At 36.9% G+C, this 21,213-nt stretch overlaps 1 pseudogene; it reads left to right on the top strand.

Moving 5' to 3' along the window:
• Window positions 1-10,238, top strand: part of LOC136879029 (glutathione peroxidase-like) — a 29,890-nt pseudogene extending 19,652 nt beyond the window's left edge.
• Window positions 10,239-21,213: the final 10,975 nt, after the last annotated feature.

The raw sequence follows: 21,213 nt of genomic DNA, 5'->3' as shown, positions 1-21,213 counted from the left end.
AAACACTCGCCACACTAGACAACATCATACAAGACCAGGAAGCCAGGGCCGTCATAGAGCAGCTTAAAGAGATGATACACTTTAATACCAAAGTAATCGAGGAGACGAGGGAAGCGCTCGAGGCTAGAGATAAGAAGATATCAGACCTCAGGGAACAGCTTGAAACTAAGACCGATGCTCTCTAGAGCAATATCAGTGGTGGCAATCAATGCGTGTGTTTGGGGTGTGGGAATTGAGTGGCGAGGACACGGACAAAATTGTCATCGAGCTAGCTGACAATATTGGAGTACATTTAACGCACGTGGATAAAGACAGAAGTCACAGGGTAGACAAGATGAACATAGATAAGCCCCGTCCGATAATAGCAAAGTTCGTGTCATACCGCAAACGGAGTGAACTGTTCAAATCTAAAAAAGAAACTGAAAGGAATGGGCAAAACAATCGGAGAAGACCTTATGTCAATCAGGAGGAAACTGTTGCAAGAAGGGATCACTAGATTTTCTGTGTCCAATTGTTGGACAATAGATGGTACAATTATTGTGAAACACAATGGTGTGAAATGGTGTGTCAAGCCGAGCAGAATTGTACAGGATTACATAAACCGTCAGACCAAAACTAACATAGCATTACACATTTTACAGTTTTAACTTAGATACTAGACTTTAGAGTATTACTATAATTACTACAGTATTCCAACTATTACTTTCAGATTATATGTTCTTTAGATTTACATATAATAACTAGGCAAGATATCGTACAGGTTGGCAATTCAAAGTGAGAGTGCTGCACATGCTTCTGTTTTCGGCAAGGTTACTGGTGGTCAGCTGAGTGGAATCTTCGCTCCCATACCTACCCAGCCCCCTAACACTAATCCCCTTACAAATGCTTTTAACAACTTCCCAAATTCCTTACAGGTAGTACATGCTAACGTTCATAGTCTAATTCCTCACTTCCACGAACTCTGTAACATAATTGCTGATGTTAACCCTCACATCGTCATCAACGGGGAAACCTGGATGAAACCTTGGTTGTCATATTCTCTCGTCCACCTCAGAAATTATATTTAGATCCAAAATGATTGCACAGGTAAAGCCGGCGATATATTAGGAACGACCTAAAATATAAAATAATCTAAAAACAATTAGTGAATACTGCGCAAAGCCTGAGTTCATGTTCATAGAAATTGAGGCTCTAGGTGAAAAGTGCTTACTGAGTGTAGTGTATCGCCCACCAATGATTGGATACATCACCGACCTTGAGGACATCCTCCTAGACCACTTACCAAGGTATGAGCATGTTTTATGACTAGGTGACCTCAATACTGACATTCTAAACGACAAAATGACTGACACTAAACAACTAATCAAAATATTTAAATCTTGTAACATGACGATTTTGCCACTTAATGCAACACATCACACAGCCACGTCACATACATTACTGGACTTAATTGTGACAAATAACCCTGACAGGGTACTGACCCACAGGCAAATGTCTGCTTGCGGACTATCCAATCATGACTTAATTTATTTAGCTTATTCACTTAAATGCCCCAAGTACAGACCTAAATTAATTACATTCCGAGACCTAAAAGGTATAAATAACAAAACCCTATTAGAAGATGCTGCAAGCATACCTTGGCATTATGTCCATATTTTAGATAATATAGATGATAAAGTGGAGTTCTTAAACAAACAACTGCTAGCTCTTCTCAATAAACACGTGCCAAAATGCACTGCTTGCGTAACATGCCCCGCGGCTCCATGGATGACTCAAGGAAATACGAGACTTAATGACAGAGAGAGACAAAGCTTTCAGAAAATCTAAAAATAGCCAAGTACCAAACAATTTTGACCTGTTCAAGACCCTTTGTAACAGGACCACACAGGCTGTAAGGAATGCTAAAATAAGACACTCACAGAACATTTTGCTAACCCGGAATATGACAGCAATCTGGAAAACCATTTAAAAATGGGCATAGGTGGAAATAAAATACATACTGCTGACGTTAAACTACCACTGTATGATTTAAACCAATACTTTACTACAAGACCCGTCAACATTGACAAGACAACAAAAGAACAGATAATTAATAAAATTCTACACAATGACAATACTAACAATGGAGGAGAACAGTTATATTTTTCACTAGTTACTCCTGCAGAAGTGAGACAAATTGCACGATCAATAAAGACAACTGCGACAGGATGTGACGAGATTGTTCCACAGTTACTCTTAAAACTCTAGACATAATCCTACCAACTCTAACCCACATCATTAATAACTCACTGATAACGGGCCCTTTGGAAATGTGCAATTGTTCACCCACTCCCAAAGACCAACAATCCCATGGAACCCAAAGATTTTTGATCCATTTGCATTTTACCATTTCAGTCCAAAATTTTGGAGAAAATAGTTCACAGACAAATAACTGGATAATTAAATAACAATATACTTCTTGAGAAATACCAGTCTGGTTTTAGAAGCAATCATAGCACAACTACTGCACTACTTAAAGTTACAAACGACATAGGAGTAGCTATGGATAAGGGAGAAGTTACTGTTTTAACTCTTTTAGACCTTAGTAAGTAAGACCTTCGACTGCGTTGACACAGACATACTAATGGCAAAATTATGTGCTCTTAATTTCTCACAAAGCACACTATCCTGGATGTATTCCTATCTCTCTGATCGGCGGCAGTGTGTATCAGCAGGTGAAAATTTCTCTTCATGACAATCTGTAGAGACTGGAATACAACTGGGGTCAGTGCTAGCACCACTCCTATTTTCAATCTTCATTTCAGGACTAACACAAGTAATTAAACATTGTCAGTATCATGTGCACGCAGATGACTTACAAATATATATATACATGCACATCGTCGTGACTTACCGACTGCAATAAATCATATGAATGACGACCTACAAAGAATTTGTAAGTAGACCGATGACCATGCACTAAAAATCAATGCCCAAAAATTGCAGTGTATTCTTTTAGCTACCCAAAAAACCCATGCCTCACAGACGTGCATACCCACTCACTAAGAGGCACTCAGTTACAATTCAAAGACACAGTTAAAAACTTATGGATGATACTGGATAGAAACCTTAGTTGGAACGATTATGTAATAGGTGTATGTCAGCGAGTGTTTACTTCCTTACATTCCCTTAAGAAACTCAGTGATTTACTCCTCCAAAATGTAAGAAAACTGCTTATCCAAAGTATGATGATGCCAATATTCGACTACTGTGAGGTTAGTATACAGTAACCTGAATGCCTCACTTTATATCAAGCTTCAGAAGGCACATAACGCATGTGTTCAATTTATTTCAGATACATACAATTTACACAGTTTATTCCACCTACTCAATACTGTACAATAATTGCAATGTCTATAAATACATTACAATATGTTATCAAGGTACTAGTTTCGATCCCATGTGAGTCATCATGAGCCTAACTAAGATACACTTATGGATTTGCCAAAGTCCTAAGACGAAATTATGTTGTGGAAATAAAATTTAAAAGAATGAACTGTGTATGCGATGCGAATATGTACATATAACTTGGTGGAGTGATGAAATGTTATAGATAACATAATGTAAAATAATGTAATTTAAAAAGATCCTATGCAAAAGGTCCAAAGACTCCTCAAACAAGCCTTAAAAATATCTCCTTTCTGCTTACCGAACAAGAGAAAAGTCAACTTATAAGTATGAACCCAGGTCTTCCTACTGCCAGAGCTCTCCCGAAGATACATAAGGCCGGTGTTCCCATTCGACCAATCATTAATTATAGACCGAGACCATTGTACAAAACATCGCAATTTATCCAAAGGTTCTTAAGGAATAACTACCAATTCTTATCTAAGAAGTCCATTAAAAACACATATGTAGTATGAATTAATAGATAAACTAAATAAGTTCAGCATGCAACCCGATTATTCTCTCCATTCTTTTGACATTATAAACATGTACCCCAGCATCCAAATTTTCAAGTTATTTCCCATCATTGAAAAGAACCTGAACAAAAATAGTCATTTGAGTAAATTAGAGATTCAAGGCTTTATTACGTTACTTAAATTGGTCGTAAACAACAACTTTTTCACGTTCAATGGCATCATCTACCAACAGAACGGTCTGGCAATGGGTTCACCGGCTTCAGGTATTCTTGCAGAAATTTACCTTGATTTCCTTGAGAACACTAAAATTAACAACATATTCGATAATATCCTCTTCTGGGCTAGGTATGTTGATGATGTTCTAGTAATTATAAATGAAAAATCAACAGACGATCCTACCACCCTTCAAGGGCTAAATAGCATCGACTCCCATATCAATTTTACTCTGGAATCAGAAATAGATCAAAAGATCAACTTTCTAGATCTAACCATCATACGACATCCAGATTCTTTAACCTATAAAATTTATAGAAAAACCACCCAATCCGCAGTTATTATTCGTCGAGATTCAACCCCCCCCCCACCACCATCTCACAAAAGAGCAACATATAACAGCCTAGTTTACCGAGCATTCAACATACCCATGACCAAGAAAGATCTTTCCATTGAATTGAATACTATTCGCGGTATAGCAAAATTCAATGGCTTCGGTAGCGACTTTATTGCAAGTATTATCAATAAACATAAATTTCGTCCCAAAACAACACTGAAAGAATTACCTAAATACAAATCCTTTTCCACTTTTACTTTCAATAACGAAATTCATAAGATCACTAATATTCTCAAGAAAAAAGGCATAAAAATAGCATTCAAAACCAATAATAATAATAATAACAGTACACACATCCTGCATAACAGGTCACACATCAACAAGATCAACAGGTATGCAAAATCAGGTGTTTACAGGCTCAAGTGTAACTCCTGCACTAATATTTCTTATGTAGGGCAAACTGGAAGAAGTTTTAACATAAGATATTTGGAACACATCAACACAATCAAATATAATAAATTTTCAGCTATTGTCCAACATATGGCCGATTACAATCATAAATTCATGAATATTGAACTAGACATGGACATTCTTGAAATAGCTAATAAGGGCCTTCTGCTTAATAAAACTGAGAATCTTTATATATATTTGGATCAGTACTTTAATGCTAACTATAACCTTAATGAAATTACGGAAAAGTCTAATATTCTATTTGATTTATTCCTTACCTATTTCAGAAAAAACAATTTAGCGGATCAAAAAGCTTTCTTTAAGTTAATTAAAGGTCCTCCGCTGATACAATCACCATCATTTCCCCACCCGTCGGCCCCGCCTTAAACCACTTCCCACTTCCCCGCCCCTCCCTTCGCACGTCACCCGCTCCACTCATTTGCTCCTTCCTTCAGCAGCTTTCTTCCCCTCCTATTCCATGCCATTTTCATTCCCTTAGTTGCACACTGCTGGTCAGGTCATTCACATTGCACTCATTGTTTTCTTTCTTCATTTTTCACCATTCCCTTCCTAAAAATATCTTGCATTAATTCCAACATTTTCATCATCAGGTTCTATTGGTTCCAACTTGGATTGGAAATTTTCGTCACACCACAGCAAGAATCCATTATATTATAAGAATGTCCTATTGTTTTATCTACATTTAATTTCCGTATCAGAAATATTGGACCTCAAACAAGACAGACACCCTCTGCGCCAATGTTCAACTTTCAATTCTCTACCTGAGGAAGCACTTGAAATTTAGAACTCAATAGAAGTATCTGGACTTTGAATTCAACCAGCATATCACACTTTTAAAGTGCAATTTTAGAGTATTTACTAACAAGAGCATATTTTAATCATCATTACTAGAGGTCTCATCAAATTTCCTTTTAGGCCTATTTCTTTTTCTTTGTTGCAGCATTGGTGTATCATCTTCTGGTATTTCTGGAGCATTAGGGCTCACTGAAAGATATTCTACCAGTATTCCTCTTCCTGGTGGAACATTTAACTTTTTCCTTTTCAACTTCTTCAAAGGCTCAGTTTCTCTTTTCCTGGATTCTTCCAAATACGTTTGAAATGTAAGGGCCCATTCACTGCTAGAATTATCAGCAGATGTAGATGTCGATAGCCCTTAATCAACAGATTGTGTCATTTTGTGGGGAAGCCTTTTCAGCACTTGGTTTCTGTCAACAGGGGCAATTCCTGATGCTTTAAATCCACTCTGGATGTCTTTGGATATTGCATCAGTTCCCATTTCCTCTGTCGTTTGCTTCAAGAGACGTGTAAATTGGCCTTTGGGAACAGTTCCTTGGTTCTTGTTTTTCCACTGTGTTAGCACTTGACGCCATTTGATTTTTAATGGTCGGAAAAAAAGCGACATCCAAAGGTTGAGTGAGTTCAGTGCTGTTGGGGGGCAGAAGAACAAACTTAATGTTGTTGCTCTTACACTCATTTATAATCCAAGGTGATATGTGACTTGCCAGGTTATCACCAATCATCACTTTGGCATCATTTTTGTCAAATCTTCAAAAATATGGCAAGGCAATTGTTCTGAACCAATCTTCAAATATTTTGACAGTAAACCATCCACTTTTTGATCGATTGTACACTGTTCCCATAAGACCTCCCTCTTGTTGTACAGGTGCTCAACCTTATACATAATATAGGGAGGCAGTAAAGTGCCATCAGCGGCAGCAGTAAACATGACGGAGGTACTTGATTTGGTTGAATCAATAATTCTCTCAGGATGACGGCTACCTCTTCTAACAACAATTCTGTGTTTTCCAGGGTCATCTGTCATGTTAGTTTCATAGTTGATTATTTGTTTGGGCGGTACACCATCTAACGTCACACTCATTTCATCAAAGTACTGATTAATAATGATATCATCTACACTGGCTCGGCTCCTCTTTATATTTTGGCACATTTTGTTTGAGAGTTCCTTTTTGTATCTTCCTAGGAAAGACCGCACAAAATCCACACCAGGTAAATTGTCTTTAAACCTTTTCTCACTTTTACCCAACCTATCAAGGTATGATTTGACAGTAAGTCGAATATCATACACTGTTAGTGGAAATCCCCAGTCACCGGCCAAGATCAAACATTGCACCAGCTCTTCTTGGTCTTCCACTGAAAGTACATATGGCCTCCCAACTTTTCCCATTAATTTCCTATTCAATGTGGACTTTGATACCCCAAATTCTTCAGCTGCTTTACGGAGAGATATCCCTTTCTTCACAGCATCAACTGCTTTTTCTAGCTAGTTGGCAGAATAGTCCTTATATGTACGTGCGCCACACACTCGTTTATAATCACGTACCATATTTGAAGCTGAAAGAAGAAGAAACAAATATTAAACATTCTGACACTTACATAATGTGAAGTTTAAATAATGTGAAGCTTAGATAATGCGCAGTTTAGATCGTATGCTTCTGTCCCAAGTTACCCCAACTTCTACACTGTTGGGAAATTTCGTTCGCTACTAAATTACAATTGGCAATATGATCTCGTCACTGTTACAGGTTGTTTAGAACAGTATGAGGTTATGCATGAAGGCGCGAAAACTTATTCAGCCTTAATAGATTCTTGTGTGGAGACAAAGTTATTTCATACAGATATTTTTAGATAAATATGTAAAAAATTAAAACATGTATTGCAAACTTACCTTCAAGTCGCAGAAGATATGAATTTTCTCACAGTAACAGTCACTTATGGTACACACATCCGTGTACTGATAAGAAAGCGAACTAAAACAGTGTTGCCAATAAGGAGAACTAAAATATGAGATGCTGTAATGTCCCAAGTTACCCCGACGTCCCAAGTAGCCCCATGTTATGGTACTAAATAACAGACAAGATTAAATTTAAAATAAGGAATATTTAGTTAATAAATTAAATTTGAAAATTGAAAATAGTATAAGAACAGTTAAATATATATATATATTCTTTTTAAAAATCAAAACGCAATTAAAGCTGATATCAACATAGGCTTCCCCAAAAAATCAAAGTTGGAAAACTCACAACTGATACCATTACATAAAATTGTCAATTACGTCACCTTAATGTACAGAAAGATTAAATAAAAAAAAAAATAAAAAAAATTGGTTGCAACCAGAATTTTTGGAACGATAAACACTAGGTAATTACTACATGGAAATTCATTTTAAAATATAAAATAATCAGAGGATAATCAGTATGCCGGCCCGCGACTATAAATACTGCTTAAAATTGAAATTTGCCACACTACCAATGAATAATAAGTCACACGCAAAGGCACACACAAGAACACACGTACAAGAAATCAGTGGCTCCAACTGCGAATAAAATTTACATAAATAAACCAAACAAGATTAAGTTATAACAAAACAAAGGTGGAAAACAATCCCAATTAAATGTAAAATATCAAAGGAAAAATACTATAAACGTTCCCACTTAATAACAGAACACGGTAGCACACAACAGGAGTAACCATTTACCGACACCAAGCCACCATCCCATAATAGTCATCAAAGCCCCAAAATTAATAACGTGTCCATCAGATAAGATAAGAAGGTGATGACACATTACGTAATAATAACAAAGGCAAGGAACCCCCAAACAATGAGTAGAATGTGACAAGAAAACGTAAAGAGAATGGCATAAATTAAGTTAAATATCGACCAGCAAATTTCAATTTTTCACAGACTTGACGTTATTAATTATTATTATTATTATTTATGCAAGAGGTGATAGTTAGAAATTACATTTTCTTTTGTTAAACAGTTCGCCTACAGCTTAGATAATTTAGAATGAAGGGGGCTTTGGATTACGCTAGGATACGAACATGAGGTGCCATTAATTAAAGACCGAACAATGCAAATAACGATCACATCCAAATAATTAGCCAGCCAACGCAATAGCAACAGTTAGAAGGAAAATACAAACGACGAAGAAAAATTAGGGAGGAAAATCAACACCAAAATAAAATAACATAATAATAATAATAATAATAATAATAATAATAATAATAATAATAATAATAATAATAGACATCTCAAAGAATGAGTAGGCAAACAAGGTACGAACCACAACACAGTAAGTTTAAACAACTCAAACAAAATACAACCTCATAGACGCATAATTAGCGATTCCAAATTCCCACATAATTTAGTTACATACTTTCACGAATTGAATCCATAACCGATACAATAAATTTTGTCACCGGACGTTTACAGTTTTTAATTAACGAACCAAAGTTTTGAAGGATTTGCTCCTTGGCAGTACGAGATCACTTGAATAATATAGACTTTCCAGTACTTACTTGAGTAGGGTTATCCAATACTAAGACTTACGACACATTTAGAACTTCCCATGTCGGTAACAGGTCACAAACACAAGGTTTTCTTCTTACACTAGTACAATAAATATGGGTTGGAGCACACTGATAAATATTCAAAAGATCAAGGGCCAAGCCCTAACATCCTCACACTTATCCTGGCGAGTAATTAGCCATTACTAGCACTCTCCAACTGCACCAAGATGTCTTTTTACGAGCGCAGCTAAAACCAGTCATGTTGAATGCTCCAACACAACAGACAGATTACTCCTCTCTCACACTGAGCAGGCGGAAGAAGGAAACTCCCAGCATTCAAAGTCCCCACTGCGCAAGCCCGCAGAAATCGAACAATAATTGAGCGAATCAGATTAATCCAGCAAATACATAACAATAGGAGATATAGTTTTGAATTAAATGTGCATGGTAAATTCCACAACTAGACGACAGTTCCAAACAATGAGCGATAATGTTAGATGACGTCTCAATTCACAAGTAGACATGCCAAATAAATAAAATAAATAAATAAATAAATAAATAAATAAATAAATAAATAAATAAATAAATAAATAAATAAATAAATAAATAAATAAATAAACAAACAAACACTCGTAGATGTTTTCATGTTATAATTCCGTTATGCCAGATAAATATTAGTTGCCATTTTCACATCGCAAACATGATCACATGAACACTGGTCAAAACACTGCTAAAATTGTCATTTAAAAGTGTGGGAGGAAATCAAACTAAGATAATTAACATTTTGTTTCTCCTCTTTGCAGTCTCGATGTTCATCAACTAACACCGACTTCGCAGACAAGTATAGTCTCCAATATAACAAATTCCTGGTGAATGATGTTCGCTGGAATTGGGAGAAGATTTTGATTTCTAGGAGTGGAAAACCTATAAGGCGATATGATTCCAGTACAGACCCATTGAAAATAAGATCTGATATTGCAGACCAGCTGAAAATACATGATTAACAGATTTGAGGTTAAAAGTTTGCAATATACAGTACCATACAACTCTCGGTCGCACACACAAAACAAATTAATTCTGGAATTCGATATAGTATTTTTGTGTATTATATGAGAAGTGAAAATTATTTCTCCAAGATAATAATATGGATTCTTCTCAACCAGATAAAATTATCTTATTAGTTTTATATAGCAAGGGGTCTCCAAAGTATTCATACAGAGTAAAAAGCAACCTGTAGTCAAATTTAAATGTGACACACAAAGAAATGTAAATAGACAAATTTGGTTGTCTTATACCTTTAATTATAACTTACGTGAAAGCCTTTTAGTATGGTCAAATTGAATTATTTTTGTCCCAGAACATGGAGAGAATATTGCTTTAGAAGGGCTTATAGAAATTTTATGGAATGGTTTGACGACTGGCAATTTTATTTTTCCAAGAATAAGTTAATAGATCATTCTCATTTTTACTCGTACAGATTTCCAAATTTGAAATTCCTTTAATTTCAGTCAAATATTCAGAGTTAGTGGACTATGAAGTTTATTCTTTAATTTTTGCAATTTTCTGCAAAGATCTTTTCAGATTTCCTGATGGATGTTTGAACTCTTTAATCTTCACCCTGTGATCTTACTTTCATTATAAATTTTAAGTATCATTAGCTTAACAAAACGGCCTGTATTAGCTACCATGGAGAAATCGCTGACCCAACAGTTACTTCAAGATATCAGGCATTGAACCAGAGGATGTTTACAAACAAAAGATGATGATATTGGCTAGAGGGGAATAATTATCACTTTTTTTGTTTTCTGAAGAACATCCCATGAATTAGAAAACATGTTCAAGTGACAGCAAAAACTGTTATTCTAACCAGAGGCTGTCCAGTAGACAAAGCATTCCAAATGTGTGTTTCTTATGATCAAGGAAGAGAGAGATGCATTCTAGAAGAGAAAGGTCAGTTGTTCTGCATTTCAGATATAACTGCTATGCAAAAGATTCTCACAACAGCAATTGAATCCTTTACATCCACTGTTCTGAACAGCTTAAAAAACCGTTACTGTGCTCTAGTTGCTACCATAAGACTCACTACTTCTGTGGAACTGTGGATTCAAAGGAGTCACTTTTCTTTATAAATATCTGCTGGGTGGATTATTCAGAAACTTTAGTTCTAAAAATATTATGACTGCAATTATGAAATATTCTGTAGCCAAACTCAAAAATCCTTTATATGAACTGCATGGCAAAAATTAACTAGGAAATTCTAGGATTATTTTGTAAAACAAATCTTAGTTATTCTGTTAACACTTTGGGTCAGTAATAATATGATTTCTCTATACACCTTAATGATTAAAGCTGAACATAAATAAAATACAACTTATATAACCCACATACAAAATAAATAAATAAATAAATACATTGAACAGGAAATATCGAGTGAAATACAATTAGATCCAGAATAATTTGGGAGTCCAAATGATAAACCATTCAGTATTTAATAATAATAATAATAATAATAATAATAATAATAATAATAATAATAATAATAATAATAATAATAATAATAATCGTATGGCCTCAGCTACCATGTGGAGTCATTTTAATTTGATGCCATCTGGCTGTCTGCTTATCAATTTCGATGTTTACTCTAGGCCTACTAGATGGCAGAGAGTAAACCGAAACTCTCTTGGGTGTTTGTGGCTGAGATTTCATTAATTTTGTCGGGTAAACACCAAATGTGTCACCAGAGATCCTTTACATGCCAACATCATACGACATGGAGTGTCGAATGGACATTTTTCTGCCCTTCAAAAGTCCGACTACCTCTGCCGGGTTTGAACCCACTATCTTGGGATCTGGAGGCTGACACTCCATCACTGATCCACAGAGGCAGCTTATTTAAGAATACAATATATATACAATCAAAATTAATCTAAATAATCAGTTAATGCTAGGTAGTGTTGGCTTAGTTAAACAGAATATTTGGATTCCCCATGAAAAAATGTGACCTTGGAGAATAGTTTTCTTCATTGTTTGTATGTCTTTTAAAATTAAAAAGTATACCATTACATCACAGTTACCTTTGATATATAAATATGAGAGGAGATAAATGTTTCTTTTAACAATCCAATACCTTTAGAGTGAAACCTCATGAAGTTTAGCACTACCATATGTTTACTTGTTCTAATGTAATTTGTCATACTATTGTAAATGTTGGTCTCCATTCAAACACTGAATTTTGTGTATAAGACACTTAATTGGCAATTACTCTGTGTATAAGCTCAATTTCATTTAATGTATAAAAGCATAGTGAATACTTTATTTGGCATTAACATCAGATGCAATAGCCTTCATCAGCATTATACACTCTCGTGTATCAATACCCTTGTTGCATTCTGGAGGGAAACAGTTGCATATGATTATCTGTCCCCCACACCTGAGATGTCTGTTGTAAATTCTTGTACATTATCTCCTCTCTTAAGCTGTTCATAAGTTATATTTATGGAATTGTATATAATATCACTATGTAGATCGATATTATCAGTGAAGGAAATAATATTGTAAATATCTTTGTTACTTCTGTGAAAATACCTGTGCTGTGGGTAGTGTTGTGTTTGAATGTGAATGACTAACTACTACTCGCATTGTTAAATGTTACTACCAGTAGCAGCCATGAGCGAGGATTAAAGTGATTTTGAGAACACAGAGCTTCAAACCAATAAACGTGGATGTCTTCACTTTATGATGGACTGGCTAAAAACCACGGCTGTGGGGAGCTAATCCGGATGACAGGATTTCACAACTTGGGCTCTTGTGCATTCAGCCTGACGAGTGGAGTCTAAAGAAGAGAGACGTTTATGGGCTCTGAAGCTACGAGGCTGCATGGATAATACAACAAAGGTATTCAGCTTATGATAGCTTCATAGCTTTTGGTTCATAAATTATTTTAGTCTAATAAAATGTTGATTAGTTCTACGAAGGGCATTCAATATATATAATGCAACACTTTTTTCTAAAAGCAGGTTGGTTTTATTGAGGATTCAAATGCACCATGTTATTCCCCAATCCTTTTGCTACAATACCATATCCTATTTTTTAACATAATCTTCATTCAATGCAACGGCCTTACACCACTGTAATGTGAGGGCCTGCATGGCACCACTTGACTGGTCGATGTCGGAGCCAACGTTGCACTGCGTCGATAACTTCCCCATCATCCATCCAGTGCTTCCCGCAGTGTGCATTCTTCGTTGGGCCAAACTGATGGAAATCAGAAGGCGCGAGGGTGGATGAGGAAGAACACGCTTCGCCCAATGACTCACCGTGCTTTTGTCCACTGCCCGGTCTCTGTAGACATTCTATGGATATCTGTGATGCCCTGGTTTTCTGCCAAAAGAAACTCTCTCACTGCTCTCTGGTAGGTACGTACCTTCATTACAGATGCCATTTTGAAGGCTAGTTATAGCGCTCCCTCCTATCGGAAATTAATGAAACTGTACGAGACGAAGTGGGATTATTTAAAGATGTCCCAAACAAAATTCCAATTTTTAAAAACTGAAATTGGTCGAGAAAAAAAAGTGCGTTGAATTATATATTGAACACCCCCTGTAATTTGTAGATTATATTGAAGGGACCTGATTTCAAGAAAAGTGAAGACTTTTTAACAAATTTTGGATTAATGCTTTCATTAAAAAGGTTTTGATTGATGCTGTTGTGTCCAGTTCTTTGACTTAATGGTCATAATCATAGCCTTCAGTTCAGAGGGGTCTGAGTTTGATTCCTGGCTGGGTTAGGGAATTTAGATGCGTATGATTGAATCTACTGGCTTGGGAAACTGGATGGCGTTTTTCTCCATACATATCTCTTTATATACACGTAAGACACGAGACAACCAGCCACCACAGATACACTCAATATTAAATACATTACTCTGCACTGGATTTTCATTAGGAAGGGCATCCATTCTTAACCCTGGGCTTCAGCAACTCCAGAAATACCTGAAATAAACTGAGAAAATTATAGTAGTGAAATTAATAAGCTATTTGCACCTTGGCACTTGGTCTCAGAATAATTAAAAGGAGATACCTAATGCTTTATTTAGTAGACAGTAGACTAGCTGTAAGCCTATGACAGGGAATAAGTGCTTCCAGTATAAATGCCTTCCTACCTCTCTTTCATTTGACATAATGGTTATGTGACAAACTTTCTTGGATAGGAATCATAGTGAATTAGTGCCTACATTACAGTAGTTTGAAGTAGGCTTTATCACTTAAGTTGTGAAAGCCTGAAGCATATTGTACTAACCGTAGTGGATCAATGTTTTCCTGTATCATTTCTTTGTACGCTATATGCTTGATGAATGCCTTTTCACTTCCACCAAGCAAACCATCTTTATTTAATTCATTAGCCTTTGAGAGTGACCACAGGGCAGTGATAGCAAAGTTGAAAGTAGGCAAGGTCATAAAACTACAAGAAAAAAAACAAAGAAAAATTATGGTCTAGAGATTGAAGGAAAAGGAGGTTCAGCAAGAATTTAAGGAAAAACTGATACAAAGGAGAGATATTAGTCATGTTTAACAGGAATGGAATCATTTTAAGAGTGCATTTGTAATGTGTACAGAGAAAACATGTGGCAAGAAAACCAGGAAAGGTAAGAGAGAAAGAGACAACATGGTGGAATAATAAAGTGAAAGATAGAGTAAAGGGAAAGAAGAAAACTTGGAAGGAATGGAAAACACAAAAGTCTGAAGAGAGTAAATCAAGATACACAGAAAAAAAAGAAGGAAAAAAAAAGTTTGGGAAAAATGTAATAGCCGAAGGAAAGTGGAAATGCAGGGTATTAATTGTGAGAAAAAATTATTATTTGAAATTATAAGAAACTGTAGGAATGAAACAGTGAACACAGGGTTTAAGGAGTAATACTGACAAAACCAGAAGAGATAATGAACAGATAGAAATAATATTTCAGTGAACTGCTAAATGTGAGAAATCAGAGATGAGGGGAAGGTATCCAGGCAACAGGAATAGAAGTAACAAAGAAGAAATTGGACATTAGAGAAATAGAAGTGGAATGGACAGTTAAAACGATCAAGATGGGAAAAGCTGTGAGAACAGATGCAGAGGCCACAGAAATGATCACGGTTGCTCGATCAGCGGGACTCCAACGGACTACTGAAGTGTGTATGGAGAAAGAGAGGAAAAGGTGCCCGCGGATTGAGAAAAGGGAGTTACAATACCAATATTCAAGAAAGGAGATAAGATGTGTGCAGTAACTAAAGAGGAATCGCCATCACCTCCCATGTTGCCAAGATAATGGAAAGAAGAGTTAGAGAAAAGTTGGAAAGTCAGTTACAAGAGGAACAATTTGATTCAGAAGTGGAAGGACAGCAGTGGAACCCATTTTCATTCTGAGGCAGATCATGAACTGGGGTTATGGGAAAGATATAGCAATGATGTAATAACTTTTATAGACTTAGAAAGCATATATAACGGCATACCCACTAACTTTTAGATATCAAAAATAGGAAGAATTTTAATTTTTGGATTTTACTGCATATATTGCATCATGACCTTGATGAAAAAAGGCCTACAGTTACAAGGCGAACTGACCATTAAATTTAAAATCTTGAACTAGCAAAACATAAAAATGGTTACAAGAAAATGTAACAAAAACGGAACAAAATGCATAATAGTTTCCTTCATTAGGCTAACATGAAAGGAAATTCAATTTTATAGGTATCTCTCAACACTTGGAGATAACGTTCGTTATGTTTTGTGGCCATAATGTGAAGAGAAAACTGTCACCGACACAGCCCTCTAAATACATTCAACTCATTAAATTATGAACTAAGAATGATTGCTTTACGTCGCACCGACACAGATAGGTCTTATGGCGATGATGGGAGAGGAAAGGCCTAGGAATGCAAAGGAAGCAGCCTTGGCCTTAATTAAGGTTCACCCCAGCATTTACCTTGTGTGAAAATGGGAAACCATGGAAAACCATCTTCAGGGCTGCCGACAGTGGGATTCGAGCCCACTATCTCCTGGATGCAAGCTCACAGCCACATGTGGATTTGGCCCTGTTTTATGACCTGATGGCCTTCCTAATGCCAACCCTAGATGGAGGGAAGATTGATGATGAAACATCTAACAGTTCTCCGTCAGCTAGTGTTTATTTACAGCGGTGTCCAATGACTTGCACATGGCTAACACAACTCGAATAGATTTGGTGATGAACTACGGGATCATTTACAATTGAATTATTAAAGATTAGCAGTATTAGAACTAACAGTTCTGTGTATATTAATACATGAAAGAGTCTTGATGATGAGCATGCTCAAGATGTTAGAACCTAGTTATTTTCAAATTTACTCGTAATTTCATCCCAGTTTTTAATGTCAATTTGTATATATTTGTTTCATTTGTTTTATGTCAATTGTGTGTATGTACATTTGTTTAGTTATTAGATGTTTTACATTAAGGCTGAAGATGGCCAGCCCTGGCCGAAACTAGTCCCTAATTAATGTAATTTAGATTATTGCATATTATAGTATTGAAAGGTGGACTATTATTATTATTATTATTTATTATTATTATTATTTATTTTACGCCCACATTGGAGCACTGACATCAATCTATATACAGTCAAGTCTTATGAATATTGATTACAAATTTGGTTGATGTTTCTTCTTTTGTTCCCAGAAATGTTTCATTCTTTCTGACCTGGCTGCCCGTTCTTGGTCAGTTATGTTGTACTGTTTGAGTGTATAGGTCTTCAGTTTAAGTCTCACGTCGTTATTTCTCAGGATCCTCTTCTCTTCTCTGTTTTCAATTTGTTGAATTGTCAAGCCTAATTCATTTAAATTTTCTTGGACTTCTTTGAACCAGTGATTTTTAGTTTTACTTTTCCAAAAGTAGTTGAATAAATGTTTGATTATCCTAGTCTCTGGTAGTCATGATATGTGACAGAAAAAAGCAACTCTTCTTTTCCGCATTGTATCTATTATAGACTCAGTCTCCTGGTATACAACTTCATTAGGTAGTAATCGCCATTGTCCATCTACTTGGTGTTTTTGGTTTAGAATTGTTCTAATGATTTGTCTATCTATTTTCTGTAATTTATCTGTAGTTGATTTTGTATTCAAATTGAATAAGGTTTCACTTGCACAGGTTGCTTCAGGCTTAATAACGGAGTTGTAGTGTTTAAATTTTGCGTTTATCGAGAGATATTTTGTTCTTGTAGGTTGGCCAAGTAATGTGTTGTGCTTGTTTTAATTTGGTAATTCTATTTTCAACTGATATTTTCTCTTTTAAGTTCCAAGGTGGACTACAACTACATTAATTTAATAATTATATTGTAAACATGAGATCATGATACCTCAGACATGAGTTATGCGACTGAGAAGAAGATTATAACATAACAAACAAGAGAATGCATAACTGAAAGGAATAACAAAATTCACATTGTATTTAATTACAGATAATATTTTGTCTGTTTTTGAGGAGTTTCTACACTGCATTTTTCACTTAATTTCTTTTTTTCAGATAAACAGTTATGTTTATATTAACACTAAAGGAAATATATGGTACTATGAAGGCACTCAATTCTAAAAAGATGTTCTGCATGTGTTATGACAGATTAACCGAAGATATGATCCTTTAAAACAGCTCTGACTCGAGAGGGGGTTATGAGATTATGGCTACTGGAATTGAGACTCTCGAGCAAGAAGAATTCCATTTCTTTTTTTGCTATTTTGCTTTACGTCGCACCAACACAGATAGGTCTTATGGTGACGATGGGACGGGAAAGGCCTAGGAATGGGAAGGAAGCGGCTGTGGCCTTAATTAAGGTACAGCCCCAGCGTTTGCCTGGTGTGAAAATGGGAAACCACGAAAAATCATCTTCAGGGCTGCCGACAGTGGGGTTCGAACCCACTATCTCCCGGATGCGAGCTCACAGCTGCACGTGCGTAACCGCATGGCCAACTCGCCCGGTAGAAGAATTCCCATCCTTATCTAGGTCCATTATGTACTACCTCCTAAGTACACTTCATTCATGTGTTTGTCTCACTAGCTTAGTCATAAACTGAATAAGTATAATAAACCAATTTCCAATATCTTATTGGGCTTACTATTGTTACGCAAAGGATCTTTCGATTACCACACTTATTTTTGAGGTTGCTGGAGCGACCCTAGCTCATGGTGAATTTAATCTTCCTCAGTGTAATGATTAATTGAATTTATCTTTTTATTTTCAGCTACTGGTGTAGCACTGTGCCTGCACTCTTGCAGCCGTACCACAGCAGATCATCTCTCACATGAAGAATGCTGTTGGAGATTATGTAAACTGTGGCTTTATATAACTACTGGGAACCCAATAAAAGTATTAAATTTTATGAACATGTGTTCTTCCTTAATCCATAAAGGTCCTCTTTGAACACTTAATACTGTAGTCTGCTGAGGAAGTGTGGAAGAGAAAATATGAGAAAAAAACATAGCACATAGCATGAAATAGACTTGCTAAAATCAAATTCAGCATTTTGTTGTGTTGCCCTGGCTTCCTCCACAGCAGGAGAATTTACACCGATGAGCAGCTAAGAGACAACTGCCGTTTTGGTGGTGTGGCTGGCCTGGCGAATGTAATATTTTAGTGTGGTACATGACTGCAATGTTGTCAGACCTCGTACTGGCCGTGCAACAGGCGAGCACAGGATGGGTAAAACACAAGATCTTGGCGTGTCTCATTACGGTCAGATTGTCTGTTTACAAGTTTACAGAGTTTACAGATTGTCTGTGCCATACGTAAGGGCTATTACATTTCCAAAGTCATGTAGGTGATGGGGTGTCCAGGGGCCACCATGTCCAGAGTGTAATGTGAGAGTGTGCATTCGGGCAAAACCACCATCGTCAGGATTGGCATTCAGAACGCATTGTTGACAGGGGTCTCCCTGACTCATCACAGTGCAAGAGATTACTCGGGCTTTACAGTCTTCGAGGAGGTTCACCAGTCTCTATATTACAGGCAGCACCCGTTGAATTGACATGATAGCCTTCAAGGACCACCGAAAGGACTTTATAATAGATCCAACAATCAGATTTGAGACATTTGAAACACACCCTAATGAGATACATGGAAAAAAAAAAGAACATATGAACCAACCATCCCATTCTATCAGCAAGAATACCAACTAGATGATATCAAAGTCATAGGATTAATGGTTGGCGCTAGAGGAACCATTCCTCTCTTTTTTGTGCAGTTCTCCAAATCATTTAAGCTCAATCAGGCATTAATACAAGAAATTGCAGTGACTGCCTTGAAATATTCTGTCCAAATCCTGAAGAACCATATCTCCCAAACTTTTTAATGCAACAACATGCAGTATGTCAAATGTACTAACCAACTGACCATTACTTTTAATACCCATATTGTCTTTTTGTAGGCATCTCCGAAAAGTCTAAGAGTAGTTAGCGGGACATAAAGCCAATAACATTATTATTATAGTCATGTCTTTTAATATACTTTGTCCTCAGGGGCAATCTCCAGCTGGTAAATAAATAAATAAATAAATAAATAAATAAATAAATAAATAAATAAACAAACAAACAAACAATGCTAGATAACAACGAAGAAGGAACAGCCACACCATCCAGTACCACTGCCTCACAACGAGGTACAGAAGTTACTATCTCATTGTACCACTGCTCACTACACATCACAGGGCACAAAGAATGACACCGATACAGGAACACAATCACTGAACTCTCACAGCATAGAGAAAGATCTGGACAAATGAGCCATGGTACCAGTTGGCACGCGCTGATGGCTCGGCACTAATGCGTCACCAAGCAAGGATTCTCGTCAGCAGGGTACAGTTCAGGCTGGAGATGGCTGTTATCTTTGTATGAGGACTGTTCACATGGGATGAAATGGGACCCCTGATACATCTGACAATGTCCCTCACTGAAGCATGATACAGGAACCTGCCGTCAGATCATGTCCACCTCCAGCACACTGTAGGAGACCTGTACATACAGGAAAATAATGCACCAGCCAGTCGCTCCTGAACTGTGGTCGACAGGATCAATGAACACTCCATGCCATGAGGATGCTTGCCTGGCCCCTAAAATCACCTGACCTCAGTCTATTAAGCACGTCTAGAATGCTGTCAAGAGAGATGGGTGTGCTGTTGATTCTGCTCCGAACAATCTCTGGGATTACACGAGGCTGCGCAGTGGAACATTATGAATTCCCAGGCTTCTGGTATCTTGTGGAGTACCTTGTGAAATTTATCACATGTATGTGCCTGTCACAGTGCATTGCAAAGGGAATACCAACCTCACAAATCTCAAGAGAAACAGTGATAGAAGGAAAGAGTTTAAAATCTTCTTTGCAACATAAAGGAAAGATTTAATCACTTTGCAGATCAACAACAGCCCAAAGAAACTGAACACCATGCTTGAGCAACTCTGTGAAGAGTCAGCGAGTGGGTCTGAACATGAACCTAAAGAAAATGAAGATCCTAAGTCTGGGCGTTGTTTGAATAGAAGTGGACAACCAAGCCCTTGGAAGTAGTCGACCACTATTTTTTTTCTTGGTCACATCATCAGACTTGTTAAAAATGAACCAGACAGTGGAGATGAGGCAAATCGACCTGACAGGGGTGGTTTTCGAGAAGCTTGGGTTCCTTCTCAAGAACCCAACCATGCTGGAACCAAAAAAACCAAACCCAATGGCGCAACCAACCCTGGAGAGCCATGGCCTACAAAGTGATCGCTGCTCACCCCAAAGGCCTGCAGATTATGAGGTGTCGCGTTGTCAGCACAACAAATCCTCTTGGCGTTATTCTTGGCTCTCTAGACCGGGGCCGCCATTTCACTGTTGGAATGCTCCTCTATTGTAATCACATTGGCTGAGTGGACCCTGTACCAGCCTTCAGATCCAGATAAAAATCCCTGACCTGTCTGGGAATTGAGCCCGGGGCCTCC

The sequence above is a fragment of the Anabrus simplex genome, chromosome 8, assembly GCF_040414725.1.
Source record: "Anabrus simplex isolate iqAnaSimp1 chromosome 8, ASM4041472v1, whole genome shotgun sequence".
In the NCBI taxonomy this organism is placed as follows: domain Eukaryota; kingdom Metazoa; phylum Arthropoda; class Insecta; order Orthoptera; family Tettigoniidae; genus Anabrus; species Anabrus simplex.
This window is presented reverse-complemented; position numbering and strand designations above follow the sequence as displayed.